Here is a 12,339-nt window from a genome sequence, read left to right as displayed (position 1 = left end):
GTAGAATTCAAGTTGGTTGGTTGAAGTGGAGGAATGCACTGGGCCTATTGTGTCATAGAAATGTTCAGCTTAGATTTCAAGGAAAAATTTTATTAGATGGTGGTGAGACATGTAATGCTTTATGGTGTAGAATGTTAGCCTGTAAGAGGACAAGCATAAAATTTAGGTAAGTGTTGTTGAGATGAGAATACTTAGGTGGATGAGTGGATTATAGAGATAAAATGCAAAACAAATATAACCGTGAAAGGGTTAGAGTAACTCCAGTGGCACACAAGATTCGACAGTCACCTTAGATGGTTTGGTCACATTAATGTCGACCTTCTAATGACCCAATTAGGATCGTAGATGTTTTAGATTTGATTAGTGTTAAGGAATGTAGATTTAGAACTAAAAAGACTTGACCATATCGTATAAAAAATGATCATAATTTTTTAGAATTAAATGAAAGTATGACACTCAATAGGACACATTGGAGAAAAAGGATGCATGTAGCCGATTCCACTTAGTGGGATAAAGGCTTGCTATTGATGTTGTATTATTTTATATGAAAATTTATAAATAGATGGTTAGGGCCATGTAATAGATAACTAGTGATAAAAAAAATTCCAATTTCATTCTTGTGTGCATGTTTGATGTGTGATTTCTTCAAGCGTGGTCATATGTAGCATAATTTCAGGGAAAATGTCTCCTTGTATCATATGCGAGGAGTTGCTTTCTTTGCTCTGTTGAGTTTTTTTTTTTGGTCCAATTTCTTCTAAACATATTGTTATTGACTTGCCATAGTTTTTTATTTAATTCAAATATGGTACAACTAAGATTTCAAATGTTGTGGAAACATTGCAATTGTTGGTTGATTTTGTTTGGTTCACATTTCTTCTTTTTGACTACTTTAAATTTAATTCTATCATTTTATTATCATTGTTATACAATTTGTTATTTTCTTGTTTTCAGCCAAAGAAAGTGAATTATTATGTCTTTAGTGTTTTGGATATATGAACCTTCATTTTTTGTGTCATCCAGATGTGTTGCATCATCAAATTGGATTAGAAAACCTAAGCCCTTAATCATCTTTCTTTAAAATAGTATCGAAGTTCGTTGCATCACCATATTAACTAAAACTAGAATATTGAAATGGATAAATTAAATGATTTGATTATTGATGCAATGTAAATTAAATAGGATAGTTTATGGTTATTGCCAATAATTTAAAAACTATTATGATGCGTAAAGTGACATGCCCAAATTAGATGAGAGGCATAATATTGGGGACTTTATAGCATGAATCAATACAACAACAACAAAACCTTAATTCAACAAAGCCTTAATCCCACTCGTGGGGTCGGCTACATGAATCCTTTTTCTCCATTGTGTCATATTTTCATTTATTTCTAATAAATTAAGATCATTTTTTATATAATAAACCCAAGTCTTCCTAGGTCTACCTCTGTTTTTCTTAACATAAGTCGAATCTAAAACATCTACTCTCCTAATCGGATCATTAGATGGTCGACACTTCATGTGACCAAACCATCTAAGATGACTTTCTCTAATTTTGTCCGTCACAGGAGCTACACCAACCCAATCACGAATATATTCATTTCACATTTTGTCTCTAAGTGTAAATCCACTCATCCACCTAATTCGGCAACCCTTAACTTTTTATTATGCTTCTCTTTTAAAGGCCAACATTCATCGCCATAGAACATTGCAGGTCTTACCACCGTCTTATAAAATTTTTCTTTCAGTTTAAGCAATACTTTTCTATCACACAGAAGCCCGAAGCATTCCTCCACTTCATCCAACCAACTTGAATTCTACTATTAACATCCCCATCTATATCACCATTGCTTTGAACAACAGACCCAAGATATCTAAATCGTTCACTCCTTTTAATAATTTGATCACCCAAAGTCACACTTCTTCTGTCACTAGAGCTACTACTACTAAAATTACATTCCATGTATTCAGTTTTAGTTCTACTCAAATGAAGGCCTTTAGACTCTAATTTAGACCTTCATAATTCAAGTTTTTCGTGGGCTTTTTCTCTTGTCTTTCCACGCATTATAGCATGAATCAATAATTTTGAAAAATGCATTGACTTCATTATTTACATGCGTTCAAAAAGTTAAAGTTGTTGAAACGAAATTAGTGGTCGCGCTCAATTGTTTTGGCAAAGTATTTTGAGTGAACAAAATTAACATGTGCTAGCATGAAATGTAAACTTTAGGAGGAATATAGGGATGATTGCATGATCAATTCAAGTGTCGCAAACAAAAAGATTTTAATATGTTTTAATATTATGCATGGTTTACTTATTTTGTAGCTACACATGATTAGCTCTAGACTTATGTGAATTATTAAAAGCTTTGCCCCATGTGCTACAGGTGATCAAAATAATTTTAATAAGGAGCCATTTTAAAACATTGATAAATCACTACTTAGAGATCTACCCTCTTGCAAGGATTTCATTTTCCTATTTTGAAAATTTGCTAAAGTCGCATGTACCAAATATTAATTACCCCACAGTGAGGTAGAACACTCTCAATTAAAGTTAGTAGTACATGTTCTTTTATATCCAACATTGTAACAACTCCTTTGGTTCAAGAGAATGATCTATTTTTTATGATCTAGGGTTTGGTGAGGGGATTGATGATTCGACAGATCAAAATTCTATAGTTTCATCATCTCAAGCAGGCTATGGATCTTGATTTTTCAATAGGGTGGTGAACCCAACCTAACCTGAAGACACCTATCGGCAAGTATAAGTTCCTTTGTTCAAGAGTACTTAAACCATAGTGAAACTAACAGAGTGGCCAATTTCAAATTGACTCAGATTGACAAAAGGTTTTGTACTTATTAGTTGCATCAAACATATCTAGAAACTCAAATACATACCATTGAAAAACATACAAGCATTGATCATAACCATTATACTATTACAATTAAGCTAAACATTCAGTTAGACCCTTACATGTAAAAGTATAAGCTGGTTATATTTTGACATTATTTAATAAGACATCGTCTCCTTTATGAAATTTGGTCAAATTTGAGTTTGGCATCCTTAGTTTAAGTCTAGAGGGTGGAGTTTGCTCTAAGCACATTACAATTAATATTATTATATTTTTTATATTTTAGCATATTGTTTTTATTTAATTTTTTTTTATTTTGAAGTTTTTTTTGTTTTATTTTATTTTTTCTTATAGGGGACCTTTCTTGCCTAAAAAATTTATATTGAGGTTACCAAAGGTCAGAGGCATTAGGAGGTAGGTACTATTAGCAATATTGTGGGGGCATGGTTCAAAATAGGATTCTTCAGAGTTGATTATATCAACTGATAATGATTTCCTCCCATTGAGATTTGATGTCATCACAACTATTATCATGATGCTTTGATTTTGTAAAGTGGAGCAACATTTGTATCCAGGTAGCTATTGAATTGTGACTGCTTGGTCATTTCTCTTCTTCTCATAGATTGACCAGAGCATTATATACTTTAGCTTGTTCATTCTCAGTTCTTAGAGCTTTCTAATGAACTAGGAGATAGTTTGGATTGAACCACGGTCTTGGATATTCGGTAGATTGGTGAGGAGTTTGTTTTGATATATTTAGTTTGTCAATCATGTACGATATTGAAGCATATATTTTAATATTTTGTGGATTTGAAATCTAATTTAATTATGATCACTTTGTTTTTATCTATTATTGAGAAGCAACATTGGATGGCTTTATTTAGCTTTGTATTGATGATGGGATATGCCACAATAGACATTGATGTGGGGCGTCAATTGACACGGCAACAACAGTGTCTCGGACCTATACCTGGATTGAATTATTCCAAGCATTGGGAGGGTTGATCGGCCCTTTACCTAGGGAGTGCCACCTCATTGTAAGTGTGGGCCTACTTCCTTATATATATATATATATATATATATTCTTGATGGTTTAAGGTTTAATTTTTTTTTTTGTGTTTATTTTGGCACAGCCATCAACGTCTCTATTTTCCTATCTAGAGTTGCATCTAAGGATTTGAGTGGTGCTTTAACTATATCTCGCTCCTTATATGTTGATTATCCTTCCTTTTTCATTCCCCTTCCCGCATCGCTTCCTACCGTACCTTCCTTGCTGCCACCTCCCATAACATCGCCTTCTACTATTTGCCTTGTAGACCTGCTCCAATTCCCAACTTGCTACTTTCGGGACAACAAGTAACTATTGTAGTGGTGATCTTTTCATGTCTATTTCTAAATTGAAGGGTTACTAGTTCTTTTTCTTTTCCTCCATTTTTGTTCTTTTTATGCAATGATGTTTCTAAAGAGTGAATGCAATGCGTTATTTTGTTTTTTTTTTTATTGAGTTTTGATTTTGAAAAATTTCAATTTGCATTCTTTCATTGGGGTAGAAAAATGAGTCCTTAAAAAGCCTAACAAAAGAATCTAGGCTAAAAGCAAAACACTGCCAACAAACCTAGAAAAAGAGTCAAAACTAAGCGGATGCAAAACAAAAATCAACACACGTAGGTATGGAACCCAAGCAAATTCTTTCTGAAGCATAAAAGGGTAACGAGCCCTAGACAAAACAAAGTGTGATTGGTCTGACACTGATAGTATACATTTGCAAGAATAGTCTTGGTGAACCTTTCAAACTATGCCCTGGGAGATTGTTTCAACCAATACAATGATTTCTTTAGCTTTCACACCAGCTGATGATGTGTTATTCTTTAATCATGGAGATATTTTCATATACACTTCTTTCTCAAGATTCTCATTTAGAATTGTATTTTTAATGTCTAGCTATGTAAAGACTAGTTCTTATTGACAACCAATGACAATTATACGTTAATTGTATTGACTTTCACCATCGGTATTAAGAGATAATTTATCATAGGTTTCAAATTCCTATCGGGAGTTTTGTGCATTCTTATTCACCTTCTTTCTCCTGGTGCTCATAATGTGTTAACACAACCTCTGTGAAACTTGAGGTGCATGGAGTTAGTTCTGGTGATTTACATTTCTAATTTTACATATTATCCTTCACATGATTACTAGTTTTTTTTTTTAAACTTTTTTTATATGGTGTATGCATGGAGTTTTTGGTTTTTGGTGAGAGTTGTGGGAGGATTTAGTGGTTAATTTTTAAGTTAATTTGTGATAGTAGAAACAAGTGTGAGTTCATCAGGTATAAAGGAGGCAAGCTTGAGCTTCCTAAATGGTTCCTCAAAAATGATATTCTCTCCAACTCTCCCTTAAATATTAGATTTAGGGTAATATGGTTGGTTTTCAAAGAATTTGACATACATGTAATTGTAAAATTTTTGTGTTTTTTTATATTAGCATATATCCCCCTTTTGTTTTAAGAATAGCCCACAAAGATACATTTGGTTTACATGGGATCAATTTTGGTTTGATGTGGTGACATAGATGAACAAAGACAATGCAAAAAATTAAAAAATTGTGGTAGGTTAGACGGGAAAGACTAAATATGGGCGTAGGATTTAATGAGGGTGTTGAGAGGTTTGTTAAAGTTCAACACTTTGCTTGGTATTCTATTTATGAGATAAGTGGAAGTGAGAATTGCAACTCTTAGAAATGTTTGAGTACATTGTTAGTGAATAGAATTGAATGGGCCACTTCGAGAGGTTGTGTTTTCTTTCTGTCAACAACATCATTTTGTTGGGGTTTGTTAACACATGAGTTTATATGAATGATACCATTATCAATTTTGAGAATTTGAATTTTACTCTGAAATTGAGTGAGGATCATATTGTGCAAGATTTCAAATATACTGACAGTTTTAGATTTTTCTTTCATGAGAAATATACAAGTGATTCTGGTGTGATCATCAATGAAGCTGATAAATCACCTAGCCTCATTTTGTACTTTTTATTTTTAAGGAGTCCCATATATCACTATGAACTATGGAGAAGGAATATTTTGGTTTAAATTTCAAGTTTGGCTCTCCTTGTTGAGTGTGTTTAGCAGGTTGATAAGTTTCATACTGATGGGAACTAGACTTTGTATTGATAAACAAACGGGGAGAGCTATTTTCAATATAATAGAAGGTAAGGTGCCCAATGTAAAAATGTCATAACATAACTTGACTCTCACGAGAAACAGACTGAGATAGAAGGCTTGACTTAAATGATTGTGAATGATGGGGCAGTTTGAAGTGGAAGATCTAGTGAGTGATAAAGTTCATGATACATGTTAGTATCGTCAATTACTACTTCAAATCTATCACTTGAAATTCACACAAATTAGGGCAAAATTTAAATATTATCATTCTTGTCACGAGTAAGTTTACTAATAAACAGTAATTTGTAGTTAAGTTTAGGACATAAAGAATTGATTGAAGTATAAGGTCTTTTGTAAATTTCACACTTCCTCTTCCTTCCATAGACAAAAGGGAGTCTTATGTGATTCTAACTACAACATTTTGTGTGCAAAAATTAAAGGATTGGAAAGTATTGATAACACCTATCATGTGATCTGATGCTCTGGAGTCCACTTTCCAATGCTAATTCCTTCTGTTGAGAGCAACAAGAGCAGATTGAAGACAACTGTGATGTGCTAGAAGGTTGGTAGAAAGCTCAGAATAATTATCTTGGAAGCCTTTGAAGAGCTTCAAGTTCCTTATTGAATGGACTATGTTCATGAAGCTTATTTTTCTTTGATGCCGTGTTTGCTTGATTTTCCCTATCATCTTTGATTTTATTCAGCTTTCAGTATGCAGACTTTTTATAAATTTTTCGATGATTCTTTAAATGACCAAGCTTCTTGTAATGTTCACACCACTGTTTGTTCCTCCTTGATATGTTATCATGAGATGATTTGTTGGTGTATAAAGTTAAGTTGTCAATATTTGATGTAGTGGAATTACCTGTCGTCATGAGTTTCTTTCTACTCTCTTTCCTTTTTACTTCAACAAAGACTTTACTATTTGAGAGAAGATGTTTTGATCCCATGATTCTTCCTCTAACTTCATCTAATTCCTTGTTGAGTCCTAGAAGGAACTTGAAGGTTTTCTTTTGTTCAACAATAGAACTTGAAGGTTCTTTTGTGTTCAACAATGATTTTGTATATAGCAAAGTCTTGTGAGCACCTTCATGTGCATGTTTTATATATATCTGGTTGGTGCTAATATGTGGAGAGAGTGTTGAGGTATTGAGTAACATTCAACTGACCCTACCGTAGGCCATGTAATTTAGTTTCAATGCCAAATAACTCGGAGTTGTTGTCAACACTTGAATAAGTTTCTCTTGTTCCATCCCAATTTTCTTTTGTAATTTTATACATATGGAAATTTCTCCAATTTTCGTGATCATGGAGTTGACAAGTCATGACATGACCATGTGATCCTCAATCTTCCATTCCCAATCTTCAAAATCGGTGATTTATGATGCAGGATTTTCTTCAGTGAGATGATCTTTTCTCTTACCACAGTTGTAAATGAAGACTGATTGAGACTGCTGGAGAAGATTGTTTTCATGCAACTTGTGATTGTCGTGCATGAAGAGATTTCAGGTGTTGTATTACCCAACATCTTAGATTCATATTTAGGAGTAACTTTTGAAGAAGAAGAATCAACTTTCATGCCGTATTTATTCGCCATGATGAGGATTCGGGAGGAGCTTCGTCGGACACTAGAGAAAGAAAGTGTTTGTCGTCGACACAAGATTTTCACTACAGAGAAAAACTATTTATTGCCTACAGAAATTTTGATTGAGAAAGAAATTCTGTTGCTGACATAGGCCTTTTATGAGAGAGAAACTATCTGTAGTTGACACAAGATAATCTATCCTGCTAAAAAGAGGAGTGGAAGCCGCAGATGTAATGAATCACCCTAGCAATAATTCAAATCACAAAGGAGCTTGGACGGAAGATGGAAGGTGTGTCTATAAGTAGCTGCACCTTCTTTTCGTTGGAACACAGGCAAAAGGCAGCAGATGGGTTGAGGACTTGCACCCTGCAGGAAGGATTGATCTGGAGCGCAAAGGATACGATCTGCAAACTAAACAAGCTGGTAGACAATAAAGCAAGTGCTTGAACGAGCAGATGATCCACGTGAAGGAGACAGAATGAGTGGACGATCCATGCAAAGGGGACGATCCTTGCCTGTAGGGAAGGATATGATTCAGTGAAGGGCTTTTAGGGACTGGTGGCTGCATGGAGAGGCTCCGACGGAGGAAGAAGAGCTAGGGTTTCTTTATAAGCCTCGATACAATGTAGATTTTTGGAGAATAAAATTATTTTCTCACTAAGCAAATAACTAATATATATACATCTTATTCTAACTCTCTTACAATTAGAAGGAGATTCAAATCATCAATAAAAGGAAAGAAATAAATCACAACAATAGATAATTAAGGGGAATATGTTATCCTCTCAATTGTAACAACTGACCCATTGTTTGCAAGACCGTGTGCATATCAACAATCTTATTTTCAATGCGTCTGGTGTGGTCTTATTTCATGAATCTGCTACTTTTTTTTCCTTCTTTTTTTTTTACTTATGAATCTGCATTCAACATTATTTTAGACAACCCTAGAAATATTTTCTTGAAGGTACTTTGGATGATGCGATTATGTCTACTATTTGTGATTACTTAAAATAGATATCTTATCTACTAGTGTAATGTACCAATTTGTGATGATTCTTGTATTGCATTAAATGAAGCACAAATTTATATTTGATTTTTCTGATTGATCTTAAAAGCTCAATCTGTTGAAATAAATCATTTTTGTTAAACTAGGTAGTTTAACAAGGGGGCTGTAGTAGCTGACTTATGCGGGTGCTATTCGTTTTAGTTCATCCCATGTGCGATGTTGTGTTGCCTTTGACTTGTTTGCCCAGCTAGTTCTTGTGTCACACAATTCCTGAATTACATTCAGTTCTTATGCGCTTGCAATTCTTGAGCTACGTGCAGCTCTTATGCTCTTTTCTTGCACATATGAACCCTTGTATGTGGGCTCTACAGCTTTGTGTGTATTTCCTTGCATGTGGGTCCTGAAGACTTGCTTGCAATTTTCTTGGCAGCTCTTTATGCGGATCTGCATGAAGCTTTCTTAGTTGTTTTGTCGTTGCTTCTCTGTTGAGCTTATATGTTTGGGATTGTTTCCACTATCTATGCAAGTTTTGTTTTTCATATTCCATATGAAATTTTGATAAATAAATAGTCTAATGCATGTAGCAGATACCTTTCAATCAATAAAATGTTTGTTTCCACTTTCAATTTTGTATGCATGTTAGATGTGTGATTCATCATGTGTGATATTAATGCGACTACAATAATTTGTGAGACGTTATCTCCTTATATCAACATGAGGACTAGATTTTCCTCACTTTGATGAAATTATTTTTCTTAAAATTTTTCGAAATATCTTCCTATTACCTTGCTACAAGTCTTAGTTTCTTCAAATTTGATACAATTGAGTTTCAATTATGATGGAAAACTTTTCAATTGCTCAATAATTTACTTGATATAAAGTTTTCATTTATTTATTTGATCTTAGTTGATCATTGCATCATCATTTGGTGTTAAACAATTTCTAGTACTTTTGGGTTTACACCTAAAGAAAGCAGTAATTGTGCATTCATTGGTCTTGGATCCATGAATCCCAATTTCCTTTGTGTGATTTATATCTATGACATCATCCTACTTGCACCAGGAAATCTAAGCCCTAAACTTTTTTGCATTAGGAAGAAAATGGGCAGATTGAAGGTAACTCAAGGACATTATATATAGGAAAAGATTTGCTTACAATAGATTTATCATCCCATACAACACCTAGTTGGAGCAAAGGGAGGCTAAAAATTCATAAAATTGAGCCCAAATAATTAGGATAAGGATAAATGATGATGAAGCAAAGCAAAGGCATGCGTTCAAAAGAGAGCATGGCCTTCTAGAATTAGGTGGCAAAAAGTGAAATAAAATTGATGCATTCTAGGTTTATTATCTATGCAATTTTGCTAAAGACAAGATAATGAGTAATATTTTTTTTTTGCATATAATAAGAAACCTAAAATTTAGATGCCTAAAATAGAGAGATGGCTTACGATTACTATATTGTAAGATAATATCATTGACACCTAAAGTGAAAAATTATAAAGTTGGAATTAGGTTGGCTGTATTTTATGTTAAAAATTTGGCTTTAAGGAAGCTATCAATTGCCAATTTAAGTTTGGTAAAATAGAATATTCAGAGTATTGAGAGGAATGTATAGCACAATGGGGAATGATAGATTGAAAATGATTATATTAAGAGTAAGACAGGAATAGCTTTTATTAAAAATAAGCTGGTAAAAAATAAACCATTTATTTGGACATCCAAAGAAGGCTAGAAATTGAACCCATATCAAGAAAAATAAAAATTATATTAAAATTAGGAAGAAAAAATGACTGAATGAAGGTAGCAAATTGAACGCTCGTTCAAAAAGATTTATATTGATTTAGCACTTCATATAACATTGGTGGGGACAAATATAGAATGAAGATTTATTAAGTTAATGCCAAATAGTGAAGTTAATACTTAGTGATGATGGTGAAGCACTTGTATGCAGTGCAAATGAGTTCATGCACTTGTAGAATGAGAAAGTAAAATGGCATAAAGTTGATAAATTCTTGTTTTGTGAATAATCTGGCAATTCCACTAAGGAAAAGAGAGAGAATATTGTTTTCTCTTTTGACAAATTATATTAAACCTAAGGATAGGTGATTAGATTAAAATGTGGCTTATAAATTCTTTGCAATGGTAAAATATTTTTGAGATTGAAAGGTAAGATTTATAAAATTGTAATTAGGCTATTTTTTATGGTCAATAATTGAGTTATTGATAGCTAAATTATACATGATTACAGTAGGAATTTTAAAATAGTTATGTGATAAAATTAGAAATGATTGATTAAAAAATGATCATATTAGAGTACATTTGAAAATTAGGGTTATTAGTTTATGTTAACAAGTTGGGTTTGACTCTGAACTAAAGTTGAGCTGACTCAAATATTCTTAACCTAAACTTTATTGATTTATTATATGGGCCAAAATATATGTGCCAAATCGGACTTGATTTGAACTTTTATAAACTTCTTTATGATATGGATCATGTAATTTTTTGGTTCCACGACACATAACTCATTTGACCCATCTAACTAGAATGAACTCAAGTAGTAATTGGTTCAATTGGAATTATTCAGCTTAAATCAAACTCACTTCAAATAATGAGTATAATTTTGATCCATACCTAACTTAAATAATGATCAGGTTAACTGAACACATATTTTTTGTGTCAGGTTAGATTATGTTGTTTTCTATTACCACTAGGGGCGATAGCATTTGCTGAAAATAAGACTGAAATATATTTTAGAGTTTTTTGGCAAATCATTAAGGATAGTAAATGCACCCCTAAAATGAGCAATTAGATTTATGTATGAGAATTTAAGAGAAAATTTAGGTTGAAAGTAACATGAACATCAATTTTAAAAAAAAGCTTTGTATTGAGCAGATTTAGTGCCCAATGCATTACTTAAAATGAATAAATGGAGAATGGAGATTCTTATAACCAACCCTAATTTATTAGGATAAAGTTAAATGATGATGATGATGAACTAGCAAAGGCATGTGCTTATGGAATACGGAAGCAAAAAAGAGGAATAATGTTAATTCCTCTTATTTTAATTGCCATGCAATGCCACTAGAGGAAAGATAAGAAATAATATTTCATATTTTAGCATATTATAATAATCAGATGTTAGGAAGTTAAAATAGAGATGTGGCTCAAGACTGGTATGTAATAAGGGAAATTTATAGAGACATAAAAAAAAGTAAGATTTATTAAATTGCAATTAGCTTAGCTTTTGTTTATGGATCTGAAGGTTAGGCAACAAAAAAGTCATTGATAGCTAACTTATGCATGACAAAAATAAGAATGAAGTAGGAAGTTCTTGATCCAACAATTGCTTTATTTTTAATACATGTTTCTGTCATAGGTCTAGTATGTGTACCGTACTTGAACATTCTGGCTTAAATTTAGCAAGATTCTTCCATTTTAACTACAGTATTTGTGTATTCAACAAAATTGAATTGGGAGAATGCTTCATGAAGCTGACCCTTGTTAGTGCTAATATTGATCATCAGATATGTCTGCTTTCCTTATTATTTATTTAAATTTAAATTTCTAATATTGAATTTCTAACTTTAAATATCAAAACATGTAAGCAGTATTATAAGCATTATTAAATGATCTTTATGACTTTTCTTGTGGGGTTTAATTTTATCTTCAAATGTATTTTTTCAATGATAGAAACATGTTAAATTTTGCATATACTAAAAAAAAAAAGAAAAACAC

General features: G+C 32.6%; 1 protein-coding gene across 1 annotated transcript in view; it reads left to right on the top strand.

The window, feature by feature from the left end:
• The window catches only part of LOC110019446 (outer envelope protein 61), a 33,355-nt gene that overhangs the window by 9,154 nt on the left and 11,862 nt on the right, over window positions 1-12,339 (top strand). The window lies entirely within an intron of this gene.

The sequence above is a fragment of the Phalaenopsis equestris genome, unplaced genomic scaffold (assembly GCF_001263595.1).
Source record: "Phalaenopsis equestris unplaced genomic scaffold, ASM126359v1 Scaffold000055, whole genome shotgun sequence".
Taxonomy (NCBI): domain Eukaryota; kingdom Viridiplantae; phylum Streptophyta; class Magnoliopsida; order Asparagales; family Orchidaceae; genus Phalaenopsis; species Phalaenopsis equestris.
The sequence above is the reverse complement of the archived record's forward strand: the minus strand, read 5'-3'. Positions and strand labels throughout refer to the sequence as shown.